The 15,349-nt window shown below is 35.4% G+C and overlaps 1 protein-coding gene across 3 annotated transcripts in view; it reads right to left on the bottom strand.

Annotated features, from left to right (window-relative positions):
* The window catches only part of LOC135438898 (uncharacterized), a 152,895-nt gene that overhangs the window by 136,521 nt on the left and 1,025 nt on the right, over nt 1-15,349 (bottom strand). For all 3 annotated transcript variants that reach the window (XR_010437954.1, XM_064697447.1, XM_064697448.1), the window contains exon 2: nt 1,856-1,903. The gene's annotated coding sequence lies outside the window, so the exon portion shown is untranslated. The remainder of the gene's footprint in view (nt 1-1,855; nt 1,904-15,349) is intronic.

Here is a 15,349-nt window from a genome sequence, read left to right as displayed (position 1 = left end):
TCTCAAATACTTTTTGATATATGAGCTCGTTCTTTACAAAATTGTGTAGCCTGCCGCTTTTGCACATTTTTTAATAGGCAAATGTATGTTTATTTATGTGCTTGGATGTATGTTGTCTTACAACAAATTCATACCAACTTAACTTTCCGATGCACTGCGCATAAAACAAATTATTTGTATATATTGCCCTTATATGCGATTCTCATGAATTCAAGTAACTAAATCATGCGTTGCTTGTAAATATAAATATTAAATTATTGCCAAATTAACTTAATCTCAGCTCATTATCCTACTCCAATCAACTCTGGTTGACAATCCTTTGCTATCTCTGCTGATCAAAATCTCACCATATTCAACGTCTTGTTTCTCTTTTTGTAATGTGCATTAACAAAAGTCTTGTGCAAAACGGCAATCAGATAATTGTGCGTGTGTTTAGGAATTTCAGGCTAAGTAGAATTTATCATTATATAAATTTATATACAAATATGAATATACGGTAAGACAACACAGACCTATATCGCATAATCGCCGGCTTTAAAATTTATGATTCTCACATGTGGTAAACATTCCAAACGAAATGAACAGCTCTTAAGTATTTTCTAGCTCAATTCCAAACCAGATATCATTTTAATTAAACTAGCTTATTTTATTAGCTAACTTCCTAGTGCTGTGCGGTATGTCAGCATCATTTTATTTTTATTTTTTTGGCGTAACTATCTAAAACTCTGGGATAAGTCAAATTTGTTCAAGGATTACCTACCAGATGCAATAAAAGTGGTCTTGGCAAATATTCGCAGAGAAAATTCAATTTGATGCCAGTTGCGATGCAAGAAGTGGGGCCAAATTGCAAACTAAATGGCTTAAAATATTTTCAACTTATGGAAATGTTATGGCAAAGTGCAAATGGCCTTATGATTTTTTATATTTTACGCTGCGTCTTGGCATAACTTTGGGTAAACAAAAAAACCTGAACTGAAATTGTTATAAGGCTTACAAAAACAAAACAGGAAGGAACAAAGGATAACTTTATAATTCGAAGCAATTGACAACATTTTTGTTATATTTTTAGCTACTTATGTTGTCAAGGCATATATATGTTAAGTATTAAAAAAAAGCGGACACTGTATAAAGTGGCAACAAAAAGTGGCGCCAAATGAAAAACGGCATTAAAATGCAATTGCCAAATTAACACGCGCCCCGTGTAAAAGGCAAAGAAATTTAATTACTTGCAGCACACACACACACACCCAGTCCGAAAACAACAGTGGTAAAGTTGTGGGCGGTACTTTGTGGGCGTGTCTACGTGATCAAATATGCAAATAATTGCAAAATGAAAATGTGTGTGCAAAGTCAAACGAAGCGCTACGCGCAAAGTATCTCAAACAACAATTTTTTATGCTGTTGTTTTTGTTTTTGGCTTTAAGCAGTAAGAGTGGGGAGAGGGGAACTCCATCCTGTACGTGGGGGCGTGGCTGGTGCCATCAATTTATTTGCGCCACGCACGCGAATGCAAACAAATTAAATTGCAAATCATGATTAGCTGGCTCACAGCTTGCGAACACCCCACCAAAATCCACAACGCCAAAACGCCAACTCGATAAAACAAAAGCAAAATGAGGCATATGGAAGGGAATGGGGGTGTCAGCGGCAATGCGAGTACTTCAATATAATCATATATGTATACCGATATGCTGGCAAAACCTGCTAGCGGGAACTTGTCGGATTTTATTTAGATTTTTGCTTTAAATTTAACGAAAGCGAAAAGTTGCTCTTACAGCAGTTGCCGCGGGAATTGAAAGTCACAGATTCTCTATAATAAGATAGGTTTATATAAGCAGTTGCTTCAGTCACTTACCTTGTATTAAATCTGTCGGTTCACAGCACTGGATAATATTTAACAACACTGAAATGGAAAAATAAATAAGGGATACATTAGTTTGCTTTGGTTTTATTGGGATTGGGATTTATATATTTTACATAATCAGTTATCGAGCCATGTTTTACAACTGCCACATCAGACACATATCTATGTCGGTCTTCAGAATATACAAGTAAATAGTCCTATTAAACACTTTTATTAAACTTGAATTGCACACACATATTTGTTTAAGCTTTGTTTGTTGGTTACCTAAAGATATTCATAGATATTCAGGCGTTGTTAGCTTTACTCTATATTCGTTATACAACACTTAACAAATGTGTATACGCTCTTAACAGCCTATTCACCTAAACTATGTCCATTCGATAAAGCGTGGCCCCTAGGGACAAAATCGCTGGCCGTTTCTTGGCAAACAAATATAAATATATATATAGTTAAAAAGAGTATCCAGAACTCTTTATATGCTTGTTTCTTTTGCTTGTTGCTATACAAACAATTTATGATTTCCATTTTCTATGTATGAGCGCATCGCAACAACTTGAAATCCTAACGAAAACAACACATAACCGAGCTACACCCAAAGCCTCTCCTTACCAACCATTTGAACCACCAACCACCCCAACCCACTGCCATTCCCGGCTTCTACGTGCAGGCATTCGCATCCTTGAAGGCATGTGTGTGTGGTGTGTGGATATTGCGTGTGACACGTTTGATAATATGGTAAATAATTTAAATAAAAATAAATAAAAAACCAAGCGACAAATAGCAACAACAAATGTCCCTGTCGCTTTCGCTGGCTGTTGCAGTCGTAGTCGATGTCAACTCTTTGTTAAATTATGTGTGAATTATTTAGCATCAATGAATGTATCGATGCGAAACAGACAGACAGACAGAAAAGCAAATGTGCTGTGGTTTCTGCTGGGTTAACAATTGAATTGAAATTGTGGTTTCCTGCGGTGGTTGAGTTGCGCGGTTCTTTCGACTCTTTGTGCTTAAACTAAACTACTATCAATATAGAAATGTGAAAAGCAAACGTCTTCAAGCGCATGAAGACATTCACTTGACGAAATGTCAATCAATAGAATAATAAATTTATTGTATCTAAGAAGTGGTTTAAATGAACACCAGCTGGCTGCAACGATTACTGATTAAACTCATTTCGTCAGCAAAACAAATCTTCCACCTAAAGCGGAGCAGAAACAAAACTTACCTGTAATATATAGAGGTATTTAATATTGGAATAATTAAAATTTAATCGTAATTGCGCACTTCTTTTAGCTTAAAATTCAATGACACTTAATGACAATCTCTTTTGGTATAAGATAAACAAAGTTTAAGAAAAATATTATGCTTGGAAGAAAGTAAATTGGCGCAGTTTTAAAATACTTAAGAAACTATGAGTTTATTTACTTAAGTATAAAAATATAAACATTATACCTTTTAGGTTAGGAGGAAAATATTAATATTGGCTCCATTTTTGAAGCATTTAAGAAATTAAGCAGTTTATTTATTTAAGTTAATAAATATTTACATTATTTTTTATATTTTCAGTCAGTGTATTAACTAAATTTTGTTAATATTAATACTTTGCCTCGCTCATTTTGTATGCATTTCTATTCAAGTTATTTCTAGTATAACAACACTCCATATTTTACTTTCTTAATTCAACTTTGTACATAAAAACTTTGTACAAACAGAAAAAGAAGCAGCTTTTTGAATAGGATGTCCGTGATTGAAGGGCAGCAGCTTGGGGATTGCTGCCTTTGAGTGCATCTTTTGAGCTAGCAACCAAATCAAATTAGCCTATGCTTAAGCAGTCTTTCGACAAAGGCAACAACAAGTGAAAAAGTTACTTCAAACTGAATTAACACACAGGCAAATACTTATAGATTATAGGGGCGGGGCTAGCTCCTCCAAATGGCTGTTGAGCTTAACCTCAAATAAATATTTACACAGGCCCATAGAAAAGGTGAGCACGTTCCCAAAAGAAAAAACAACAAACAAACAAAAAAAAAACATTCGCATGTTATTCAAATTGAGCCCCAAAACATTTGGCGCCCAGTGCCAGACCCAATCCCAGGGGCTGCTGGCGACCCATCCCAGAGCATCTTCCAAGCACTTTAACATGACCTACGCTTCAGTTATTTGTTTGCACAGTGTGTCCAGTTATTGAATTCCACTTGTTTAGCTTGATTTTCTAGCTGTTGTTGTTGCTGTTGTTGTTGTTGTAGCTGCTGTGTAAACGTTGCGAAAAACTTTTCCGTGTTAACAACATTTTTCAATATAAGTTTGTAAACTTTTTGCTCCCACACAGACACACACACACGCACACGAGCATTTCCACCGAAATAGTAGAACATTTGCTATATGCGAAAGCCAAAAGTAAAAGTCTATGCGGCAGCCAAGTCAAGGATGTCAGTCAGAAGGTCGTCTTGCCTTTCTGGCCAAAAACTGTTTGTCTGTCTGTCTGCCCGACCGTGAGTGTGAGTGTCCGTATTTGTGTCTGTATCTGTTTGAGTGTGTTTTGTGTGGGTGTAAGTGTGTGCGTGTGTGTGCACTGCAAGTGGCAGCCAAGATGATCAAACAAACAGAAAAAAAAGTCGTACAAACGAAATACAAGCAACATTTAGAAGTTTTCTAAAGTGTCCGCGCAGCAAATACCCTGTATCTCGGGTAGTCAACTAACGCCTCAATGAAATAGCTTGAAATAGTGGTAAAAACCACTCAAAATAGCAGAGCATTTTTAGTAGAAATTGGCTATAAAAAGAGTTGCCGGCTGTCATTGAAATGCAGGCAGATATCTAAATCAGTTTAAAATTTTATCTATTTTCGGTTGACGATATCGAAATAAAGTCGACCTTAGCTAGAAAAAGGCTGAATTTTTAACACTGTCTGTAAAAAGCTTTGCACTTTTATCTGTTAAAAAATTTTGTGAGCATATTTATGCACCATAAGGATTCTCGAGCTCTCACTAATGTTTCAGATGTGCTCATAAAATTGGAATGGAAACCGATATTTATCGTTTTTTTAATATAATATACAAATATAATACAAAAAGTGTTTAACCCTTCTTCGGCTAGTTACAAGATTTTACTGAACACCCCATTTCAAAGGGTAGAGGGTATAAATCGTTGCAGTTGAAACGCTTAGACTGAAAAATACTCTGTTCGCATTAAATAGCTGCTAAAAACAGTGCAAAGCCGCGTCCATGGACGGCAACTAATCTATCCATTTTCTCACCGCGTACAGAGTAAACAAAATAACTCTCAAGGGTGTTTTAGTTAAGGAAAATAGAACTGAAAGTAACGAAATTCGACGCCAAAACGAAACTTTCGCTTGATGAATTGAATTGTTGACAAACGAAAACGAACGATGGAAACGAAATGAATGAAACGAACAAACGAACGAGCGAGCGAAGCAGCAAAACCGAAGAAAATTGTGTTTATTCAGTCATGTTACAGGTTAAGGTAAGGTTAAGTTTTATTTCACCAATACTTATCCTTATCCCATCCTTAGCCAAACGCTTGCCTGTTGATGGCGGCGTCAAAAGTCCATGTCATACAACAAGTTAAGTTGTGTTCTAAGTCAGTAGAAGCTGATCTAATGCGATGCATTTGTTCGTGAAGAGTACTTAACCCAGGTATATAGTAGACACTTGCGAAGAGTGGCTTCTTTGTATTTGTTTCAGTAGTTTGGGATTATTAATGGGTTTATGATTGTAAAAGATGTTCGCACAATTACGAGAGTTAAAAGAGGGTTTTTTTCATATTTCGGACAGAGCACAAGAAATAAATATATAAAACGAACAAATTAAGCAACGATTAAGAAAAGTAATGAAAGCTCAAATAGAGAGTACGTAGATGAGATTTAACTAAAGCAATCTCTAAATATAAAATTGACTGACTGGCCGAAATTTTTATTGTAGTTACCTTTCCGAAGTTGCACGCTAAAACGAAGTTTTTGGAAAACAATTTGAGACGTGTTTCACACTTTTCGCGATATCCGCCCCTCTTGGAGGGTGAAAGGTTTTGAGGGAGAAGTTTAAAAGTTCTGCCTAATAGGCTTAAGCTCAGAACCAATTTTTAAAATCCTACATACAAATTAAATGAGCACGGGTTTCAGCGATTTCGATAATTCCACCCGCAACTGTGGAAATATTTCGGAAATTTGGCAACTCTTTCTTTAATACTTAAAGCAAAGTTTATTTTTCAGATTCACCACAAGACTAACATGGGCGGAAAACGTTGATTCTAAGATGGTACGGAAAAACGTTCCATGGGCAATACGCACTATGTATAATATATATATATATATAATATTTTAAATATTTATATAGTTTTACAATAAATTTCTTGCTGCGCTTTCGTGGTATAATAAGCTAATATTGGAAAGAAAGGATATCCATTAAATTTACAGCCAAATAAATACCTGGCTGCTTTATGTTGTTTAAAATACTGGACAAATCAAACTAATGAGACCACATGCCAGTTATTACAAAACAAGACTTTCTGCTCGAATACCATTTAAAATGAAAATCGCTTCCAAGTAGGCATTACAATATTTGACTGCCCTTAAAAATCCACATGAAATCGATATTAAAATTGCCTTGCACTTTTAAGCACCTGGTTTACCAAAAGGTTAAATATTTAAACTGTATTTGCTGGCGTTGCATAGTAGACGCTCAGAAATCTAACCAGAGGCGGCAGTTGGGCAAATCCAGCAAATTGTCTAGATGAAGTTCACATTGCAACCTGGGTCGCTCGCTCTTGCTGGTCGCCCATAAAAGTAGACTACAAAATATGCTTAAATATGCATTATGCGCTTATGGGTAACAAGTGTGGAAGAGGATCAAAACTGCCCAACTGAAAGCACAAAACGGAACTCAACTCGGCTCAAAACTCGATTGCATGTAATGGCACTTAAGGTAACAACACACCGTCTGCAATGTGTGTGTGTGGCACAGGTGCAAATGTAAATGCATCAAATCTGAATTGTATTGGATGGAGGTTATTGAGAGAGAGAAAGAAATGGCTAAACCAGAAAAACACCGACAACTGGCAGCAATCTGCTGGCTAAAAAGCATTTCAATTTTTCTATACACACCTTTTTTTCCAACGGCTTCTTACTAATATGACAGCCACTGGCCACCGCAGCAACCCGGTTGGAATGGCTGCCCACTTCTGAACTCGCTTTGCAAACATTTCGCACAGCCGGGCGAGATAGAAAATTGCTCAAATAGCCACTGTAGCTGATGCTCGTGACCTTTGCCATAGTGCCCCCCCCCCCCCCCTCAACGACACAACTGGCAGCACATCTAAATTTGAATGTGCCATGGAATTGATATTGCCAAGTACTGAGGGCATAAAGTAGTCTGGAACAGCTGTAACCTTTTCCACTTTCGAAATAACGGGTTAGCGGAAATGTAAGTGCCAAAAATATTGACTATGATCAGGAATTTCAACAATTATACGATACGGCCATTTAATGATCTTTTATATTTCTTCCCAAAAGTTAAAATAATTCTTATAAAATGCATAACTCCTGAGCTAAGCGTCTCACCGCAATTCGGGCTGAAACTATTGACCATCTCCCAAATCAAATATTTTTATTAATATCAATAAGTATTCCTCCAATTTTACTTTGCAGGCAGCTACAATTACCTTAATTACCTTAAATTTCAAATTATAAGATTCCAAGATTCTTATCGCAATTTGGGCTGTAATTTTCATCATCATACGTTATCATCCCAAAAATCCTATGTTTTCATTAGGCAATTAATTAAGGAGTTGTGGCTACTTAAGGAACCTTTTACTGTTTTCCCTTAAACTTCACCAGTTATATGCCAAATTAAAAAGGGTTAGAAACTGACACAAAACAACGCAACTATGCGACTCGGACCAACTGCCTTTGGCTTTAATTTGGAAATTTCGAAATATTCGAGGCGTTGTCCTTTATGTTGTCTATTTATAACACCCCGAACCGAGCACCGCAGCGCACCGTAAACATCTTCAAGTGTAAGTGTTCGCATGCCAAGCATGTGGAAACTGCAAAATAGACACTTACCCAGACCCTCCCACTTTACAGCCAGCCCTTTCATTCTCAATATCATTCTCTTATTTTCTATATATATATATATATATATTTATATATATGTGTGTGTGTGTGTGTGTGTGTGTGTTACTGCAACTGCAACTTTCTGGAGAACCCACAGCGCACATCCCTTCAGCTGTTGGCTGAGGGTTCACATGCCGGGACATAACTAACAAGTCGGCCGCTGCCTTTCTTGCTAGCAGCTCGTATTTCAGCAGAAATACACACACACACACATAAACAGGCACACACACACACACAAGCACAGTCAATGAGAGATACTCAGCTTTGGCTGGCTTAGCAGCGAGATTTATGTGGAAATTCCTAAAAGAAATCCAAGTCAATTACTTGCTTAATTATTTCCTTTGAAATTTATTGATTTTTTGCTAAAGGAATTTGCGCAACGCTTCGCTGCTATTTGTTTTGTCTTTCGCACTCAACTCTCGACTGCAATGTGAAATGAAATCAAATGAAATGAGAAGGCAACAGCAACAACTGGAAGATACAACATAGCAAATGAATCGCATTTGATGTTTGAGTTTCGCTTTTGGCTTTCAGTTTTAGCTTTGAGATTTCACTGAGCTTAAAGTCTGTAAAGAATATTTTGTGGTTAGAAATTTTATTTAATAAATATTTTAAACTATACACATCTTATTCTTTGTTGGAATTTAAATATGCAGAAAAAAGTTATTTAAATATATATAAGGTTTGACTAATCGAGCAATTCAATGAAGACAACTCTGGCAACTTGGTTGGAAAAATACAAATTAACATCAGTTAAGAAAACACAAATCTATGTCAAATATTGACTAAAAGCTTAGTATATGCCAGTTACTGTCTAAATTGTCCCAATTTAAATAGTTTTGTATTTTGAAGGCAACCGCAAGTTGATTTGATTGCGGCTTTACCAAAAGTCTATTTTATTATTGCAAAAAGAAATGTATTTAAATATATTTAAAATTGTAATCCAAACTTATGACGCGTACTTTTTGTACAGCTTTTAAAAATACGTGTAACAAATTAAATGTTTAAAGGATTTTTCGTTTACTTTGCGCTCTGTTCAAGTGTTTGCTCAACTGTGCGTATGAGTAATATGCATATGAGTCAACGCTTCAATGAATTTTAGTTGTTGAAAACAATTTTTATGTCGATGGTTGTTCTACTTGTTGTTGTTGTTGTTGTTGTTATGAATTATTATTCGGAAATTACACTCACGGCTTTTTTTCAAGTAGTTAGCGCTGTCGAGTGGCCATTTCATCCACTTGAGAGGCCTTTTTGTGGAATAATCGAAATATGTTGCAAATAAAAAAAACGGGGGGGTTTAAGCTGCCGCAAACACGTGTTAAATGATTTAAAAACACTCTAGTTAAAGCTCTTTTTCCCTTCTTTTTTCCTATTCCAACCTATTTTTTTTTTTGTGTTGAATCTCTGACGGACTCTAACAATTATTTCAATGCGCTGCTGATGACAATTCCCATAGCGCAGCTTTGTATGCGTCGCGATTGCAAAGCTGTCCCTGGAGATGCTCAACTGATTTAGTTCAGTCCCATGAATGTAAATAGTTTGCACTTTGAGTTCCAAAAAACGATTTTGTTTTTTATGTTTATGCAATCAAATATATGAAACATATATATGTTAAATATTTAATATAGCTTATTATTAATTCTATGCTAATTCCAACTGATTTGATATATATCGTTTCATCGAATAAATAAACTCATATTAATTCAATTAGTTTTCAACCCAAGCTCAGACAAATATCATTCATGTCTGAAAAACCTGGCATCGGGAAGAACTTGCACGCTTTGCTTAAGCTCGAAAACAATACTAAATAACGTAGAAAACATTTTGTGGAGCAACCGGGAAGCTGGCCCCAACACATATCAGAGGCAAAGCCAGACGCAAAACCAAACCAGAACAGCCAGAGCCAGGGAGTTGCGACAATTGTTTACAGATTCAGAGCCAACTTTTGCAAAACCGTTCGTTCAGTTTGTTGTTGCTTTGTCCCTGGGAAATTTTTAGCAGCGCGCTTGCCAACGGGCACCGTCAACGGCAGCCACAGCGAAAATCTCTTTATTGGATTATCCTGCAAAATTTACGCGGCATTAAAAGCGGCAAAGCGTCCGTCCTCCGTCGGCGCCAAGGGGTTAAGCACAAGGTGAGCCATGGCCGAGAGCCCGAAACAAAATAAAACATTAAAAAAAAACACACACACAAGCCAGAGAAAAAACATTTATTTACATTTTAAAGGTCGACGCTTCCATTAGCCCAAAATCCATTAGCGTGCCGCATATTTTCGGCGCATTGCCTACTTACAGGACATTTAAAGTTTAAGTCCCCTCCCCTCCGGCCAGACACACACCCCCCCCCCCGCCCACCCGCCCACCAGCCTAGCAGTTGAAAAAATCTGCTCGGGAACACACACCTAAAACAAAAACAGCAACAAAAAAAAAAGGTAAAAAGCGCCATAGGAATTTCTGTTAGTTGGTCGAAAAAAAAAAACGCGAATTCAATTTGGTAAGTGTAGAATAAAAGAGGAACAAAAAAAAAAACAAACGTGTAGAGCAAAACACGTGGAGCTTTTTATAGAATCTCGAAAGCTGTCTAGGGAGTTGCCCAACACGTTAGCTAAACCTTTTTCGGGACCATAAAGGCAAATGAGTTTTCGCGGCGCGAACAACATTTCAGGTACCTCTGTAACCGAAACTCTTTTGAGGATTTAAGATTGGCGCAAGCTTACAAGGAGATCTATTTCGAATGGAAGTATGACTCTGGTATTGCAATTTCTCGCCCGCGCCTTTCAATGCTCTTATAATTCCATTGACACTATGTTTTATAGTTGAAAAAATTGCTTTTCTGCGCGGCCCCTCAAAACCAAGCAGAGCTTTAAAATCGGAACATTCAACATTTACAAATTGCTTAGAAATCCCAACAATGTCCGCGATACTTCCCTACCAAGCCCAACCCCTCAACCCACAAAAACCCTGAGCTACCGCAAACATGTGAATTTCAAAGAGTTTTGAGCTATTTCTAAGGTTGCATCAAATTGAAAATGGCCACACGACGAAGTCGCAGCAAAACACACACATTATGTAGATTGCACGACAAAAAAAAAGAACACAACAATTTAAATTGAGATGAAGAGCATTTAAGACATTGCCCTGTACCCTATAAATAAACAGCTCGAGTTGAGCTTGATATATGTTTAGATAGAGCTACGATTAGCTATTTTTTGTCATTAACTAGAATCATTAACAACTTTTAGTTTAATTAAAAAGGAAGGTTCTTAGTTCTAAGTAGTAAAAATAAAAATCTTTGAAAAACATAAAAAGAAAACTTGAAAATATAAAATATAAAATTATATAAAATATAAAATTATATAAAATATAAAATTATATAAAATATAATATAAAAAATAATATAAATTATAAAAACTTTGAAAATTTCAGTATTAAAAGATTTATAAACATATTTTTAATCTAACGCTGGATTTGGCGACCTTTCTATGTTATTAACATATTTTGATCATTTCTCATGTTTTAATAAACATTTAATTATTTTAATTTGTATTTCCTCTAGTTAAATATTTAATATTCACGAATAATCGAATATCGATTAAATGTGTACAAACAGCGTGATCATTTTACACCTGATTTAGATTATAAACATATTAGTTACAAAGTTTAAAAACACAAGCATTCCTCAACTATATCTCATGTTTTAATAAACATCTGATTCTTTAATCTTTAAGTTATACTTGTTATATTTTATATTAAAAAATAATCGATACTTTTTGAGGATTAGAGGATTAAATCTAATTCCAATCACTGCATATTTACCTCAATAGAACCCTTATCTAGGCCATTATTAATATTTATCGTTTTTGCATTCAATGTGCCACAAAATTCAGCATTAATTGAATACACTTGCGTTTACACTGCCAAGGACATCCTTTGACAGAGCATAAAGCATTAGTTGCCATAACTACAGTTATTCACTATAATAGGGAAATCGAATAACTGCAAAAAGAAATCAGAAATGCTTTCGAGAAAGTTGGCTAGCTGAGGGGAAAATTCACATTTAAATGCTTGCTATTTATGATTTTTCTATTACAATACGCACAGAAAACTCGGTGAGGGAGTTGTAGATATGCGAGCATTTTGCTTCGCTTTCAGCTCTGTGATATCAAAATGCAAATGCATGTTTCGCATATTTAATGCGTCGTGTGTGTACACGCAAATATATATTACGATATACAGAGAGAGTGAGAGAAAGAGAAAGGGAGAGAGAGAATGAGGGGGAAGTATATGAAAAATTCTTTCTGTTACCCACAGCTGCATCAACACAATGGACCACTGCTTACCAACCGATATACCCCCCAAGCCCCCCGCACGAAACCATTCGAAAAAAAGCCCTAAGAAAAAACCACGCATGACAAAATACCAAGTGGCAAAAGGGAAAATATTTCGAGCTGAGTTTTCCACTTCTTTTTTGATACCCTGTAGCTATATAAATTGGTAAAAAAAGGGTATTGAGGGATGTGCAGAAAAGTATTCAATAAAGCATCGCATAATAAAATATATATTAAAGTATATACATATTGATTGGAACATTCATAGATTATTAAATATATCGAATCGGGTATCGAAATATCGAACAGTGTATTCATTGAGGTTATGGTACCATACTTTTTTATTCTTTTTGAATAGTTTTTCCACAAACTAAAAATCACATTCATCTAATGCTCGTATAACAAGTATAAAAATGAATATATATATTATTTTTCCGCGGTGCGGTATAATCTGATGCCTACATAGGGTATATACGACTCGATCACCCTCAACTCGAGCATTCCTACTTGCTTTTTTCTAGGTGTTTTTTTTTTTGGTATTTTACTCTTTCGGCCAGCAATGACTTTTTACAATTTTCATATGAAATGAACCATTAAATTGAATTGGCATTAAAATTATGTGAATGTGTGTATGGCTGCTGCTGCATAGAGAAAAAGAGAGAAAGGGGGAGAGAGAGAGAAAACTCAACTCGCTTTTGGCACTTTGCATACGCCGCCGACAACGCAACCCATCCAACTTATTTGCATTTTTATTACAACAACAAAGAAGCAGTTGGTCGCTTTGCCACATGCAAGAAGAAAATACTAAAATACATATATTTTATATATAAAAATGTACAAAAATAAAATAAGAAAACTCAAATAAATGTTTGTTAAGTATTTTTGAATTGAGTTTTATGCACACTCACACTCTCTTTCTCTCCCACACACACACACATGCGTGCGCGTGTGTCGCATTAGGCAAGTGAATTTCAAACGGTCTGGCATCCATGGCATGGATTGGCACACCTGCTGCTTCTCATGGCCGCAATAACGGTAAATCGCAATGGCTGCGACAGCTGACAAGCTAAAAAACTTAAGAAAAAAATACCTCACAAAGCATTTTGCTTACATTATTATACATTATTCATATATTTTTCTTTCTTGATCATCATCCATTCGATTGCTCCAATTATCATACAGGCAATCGGCATGCCTCAAAGCTCTGTAAATTGCAAATGCATAACGATTTTTGTTTTAACAGCAAATCAGACTTTAATAGGAACCATTAAAAAAAACTATTTTGCATCAGATTTTAGAAGTAGGTGTAAAATTGTTGTACACTTAAAGATATAGTTCCCAAGTTCTTTTAATAGCTTTTCCTTAAGCTTGTTTTAATGTTTTTTTATGCTTTTAGATTCGTTATTGTTATGTATGAATAACAGATTTTACAACACAACACATTTAAGAACTCAGCTTTTAACTAATTGTTTCTATTAAAATACTAACTATGTTAGACTTTGTAAATATATGAAAAGGAATTAAAGCTCGCGTCTGCCAGGTTTGGTCAAAATATCTTCAAACTTAAAAGGCTTCATTAATAGTCTGTTTTCGACTAACCTGAGCGACCGCCCTTGCACGAGAATCACTTAAGGATAACCAAAGATCACATGCCTAACGCAATGTCCCAATAAGATTCTATTAAGTGTTAAGATACATTATGCTGCACCTTCATATATTATAATTGTTTTCCTAATCTTTCGCTTGGTAATGCGCAAGAAGAAGACGCCGTTAATGGCAAAGGCATTACAGTAGATACGTGGACTTCAGAAGCGTTAAAGCAAGACGATTACCAACTGATCCAAACTATATTCATTTGTTAAGAATTACACCCAACATTTATTTAAACACAGTCAGGACTGTCAAATACATTATGTTCCACAATTTACTTATAAAAAGTGATAAGATATTTGTGTGTCAATAGATTCGACTATGATAAAAACTATGTGTACTACATACGAATTAATTTATTCATAGTCTGCCCCGTATTTATGTATATTTATGTTAGAGCTTAAGTGTTTAAAGTCGAATAGTTTAGCGTTTGGTTAAAGCCAATTTCATCCCAACTACTGCTCATTGAAATATATTCCTTCTATCGTAAAGTCAGCGCAGATTGTGTATAAATATTGTAAAACAATTGATTGTGTAACAACAAATCGATATCATTTAAGTTAGCTATGTTTTTTAAATAACAGCTTATAAAATAAAAATAATGTTCCGAAGGCTTTGCACGATTCCAACTTGCATTGAGATGGGCTTTAAACTAAGAGACTTGTAAGTGTAGAAACAGGCAGGAAAACATATATAGATCAATTCGGCTGTTAAAACAGATTAAGTATATGTGCACCTCAAGGGGACGAAAATGTCTCCTTCAATGTGTTATATATTTTAGAGCAAGATTACGATAAAGTTTTTCATTATTTATCTCAACTATATCCGGCTTATAAGTGCAGCCTTAAGTCACAGTCAAGTTCCCATTTTAAAGCCTTTTAAAGTTGCAGATGCTGATCGCAATCAACGGTCTCCTAGCGACTGTTTAGCAGAACGCAAGTTTAAGTGCGGCGCTTTTCGGGTCGGTGTGTGGTGAAGGAAAAGAATGAGAGAGGCAAGGAAATAAGTGTGTCTCACTACGAAAAACTTGAGAAGTTGTGAACTGCACGCACCACAGCAACAACAGCAGCAGCGACAACAAGTCAGTGTGTACGACGAGAAGGTACCCTGTACTCAACATTGTACATATTATTTACAAAAATATATGCAGGCAGCAAAAATCCAGGCTATATACAAAATGTTTCTTTTTACAAACAAAAGCAGCGCAGATTTGAAAAATTCATTTTTAACAAATGATATCGAATGATATAGGTTAATGAAATAAATAGCATAAATGGCATATATAGGAAATAAATAAAAAAATTAAAAAAAAAATTAAGTTCATAACAATAAAATAAATAATAAAAACTAAATAAATATTAGTACAATAAATAATTAAC

This window comes from Drosophila montana, unplaced genomic scaffold, assembly GCF_035044405.1.
Source record: "Drosophila montana isolate Dmon_TW-CO22-7 unplaced genomic scaffold, ASM3504440v1 contig_402_1, whole genome shotgun sequence".
Lineage (NCBI taxonomy): Eukaryota > Metazoa > Arthropoda > Insecta > Diptera > Drosophilidae > Drosophila > Drosophila montana.
Note: the sequence above shows the minus strand (reverse complement) of the source record. Positions and strands in the feature narration are given on the sequence as shown.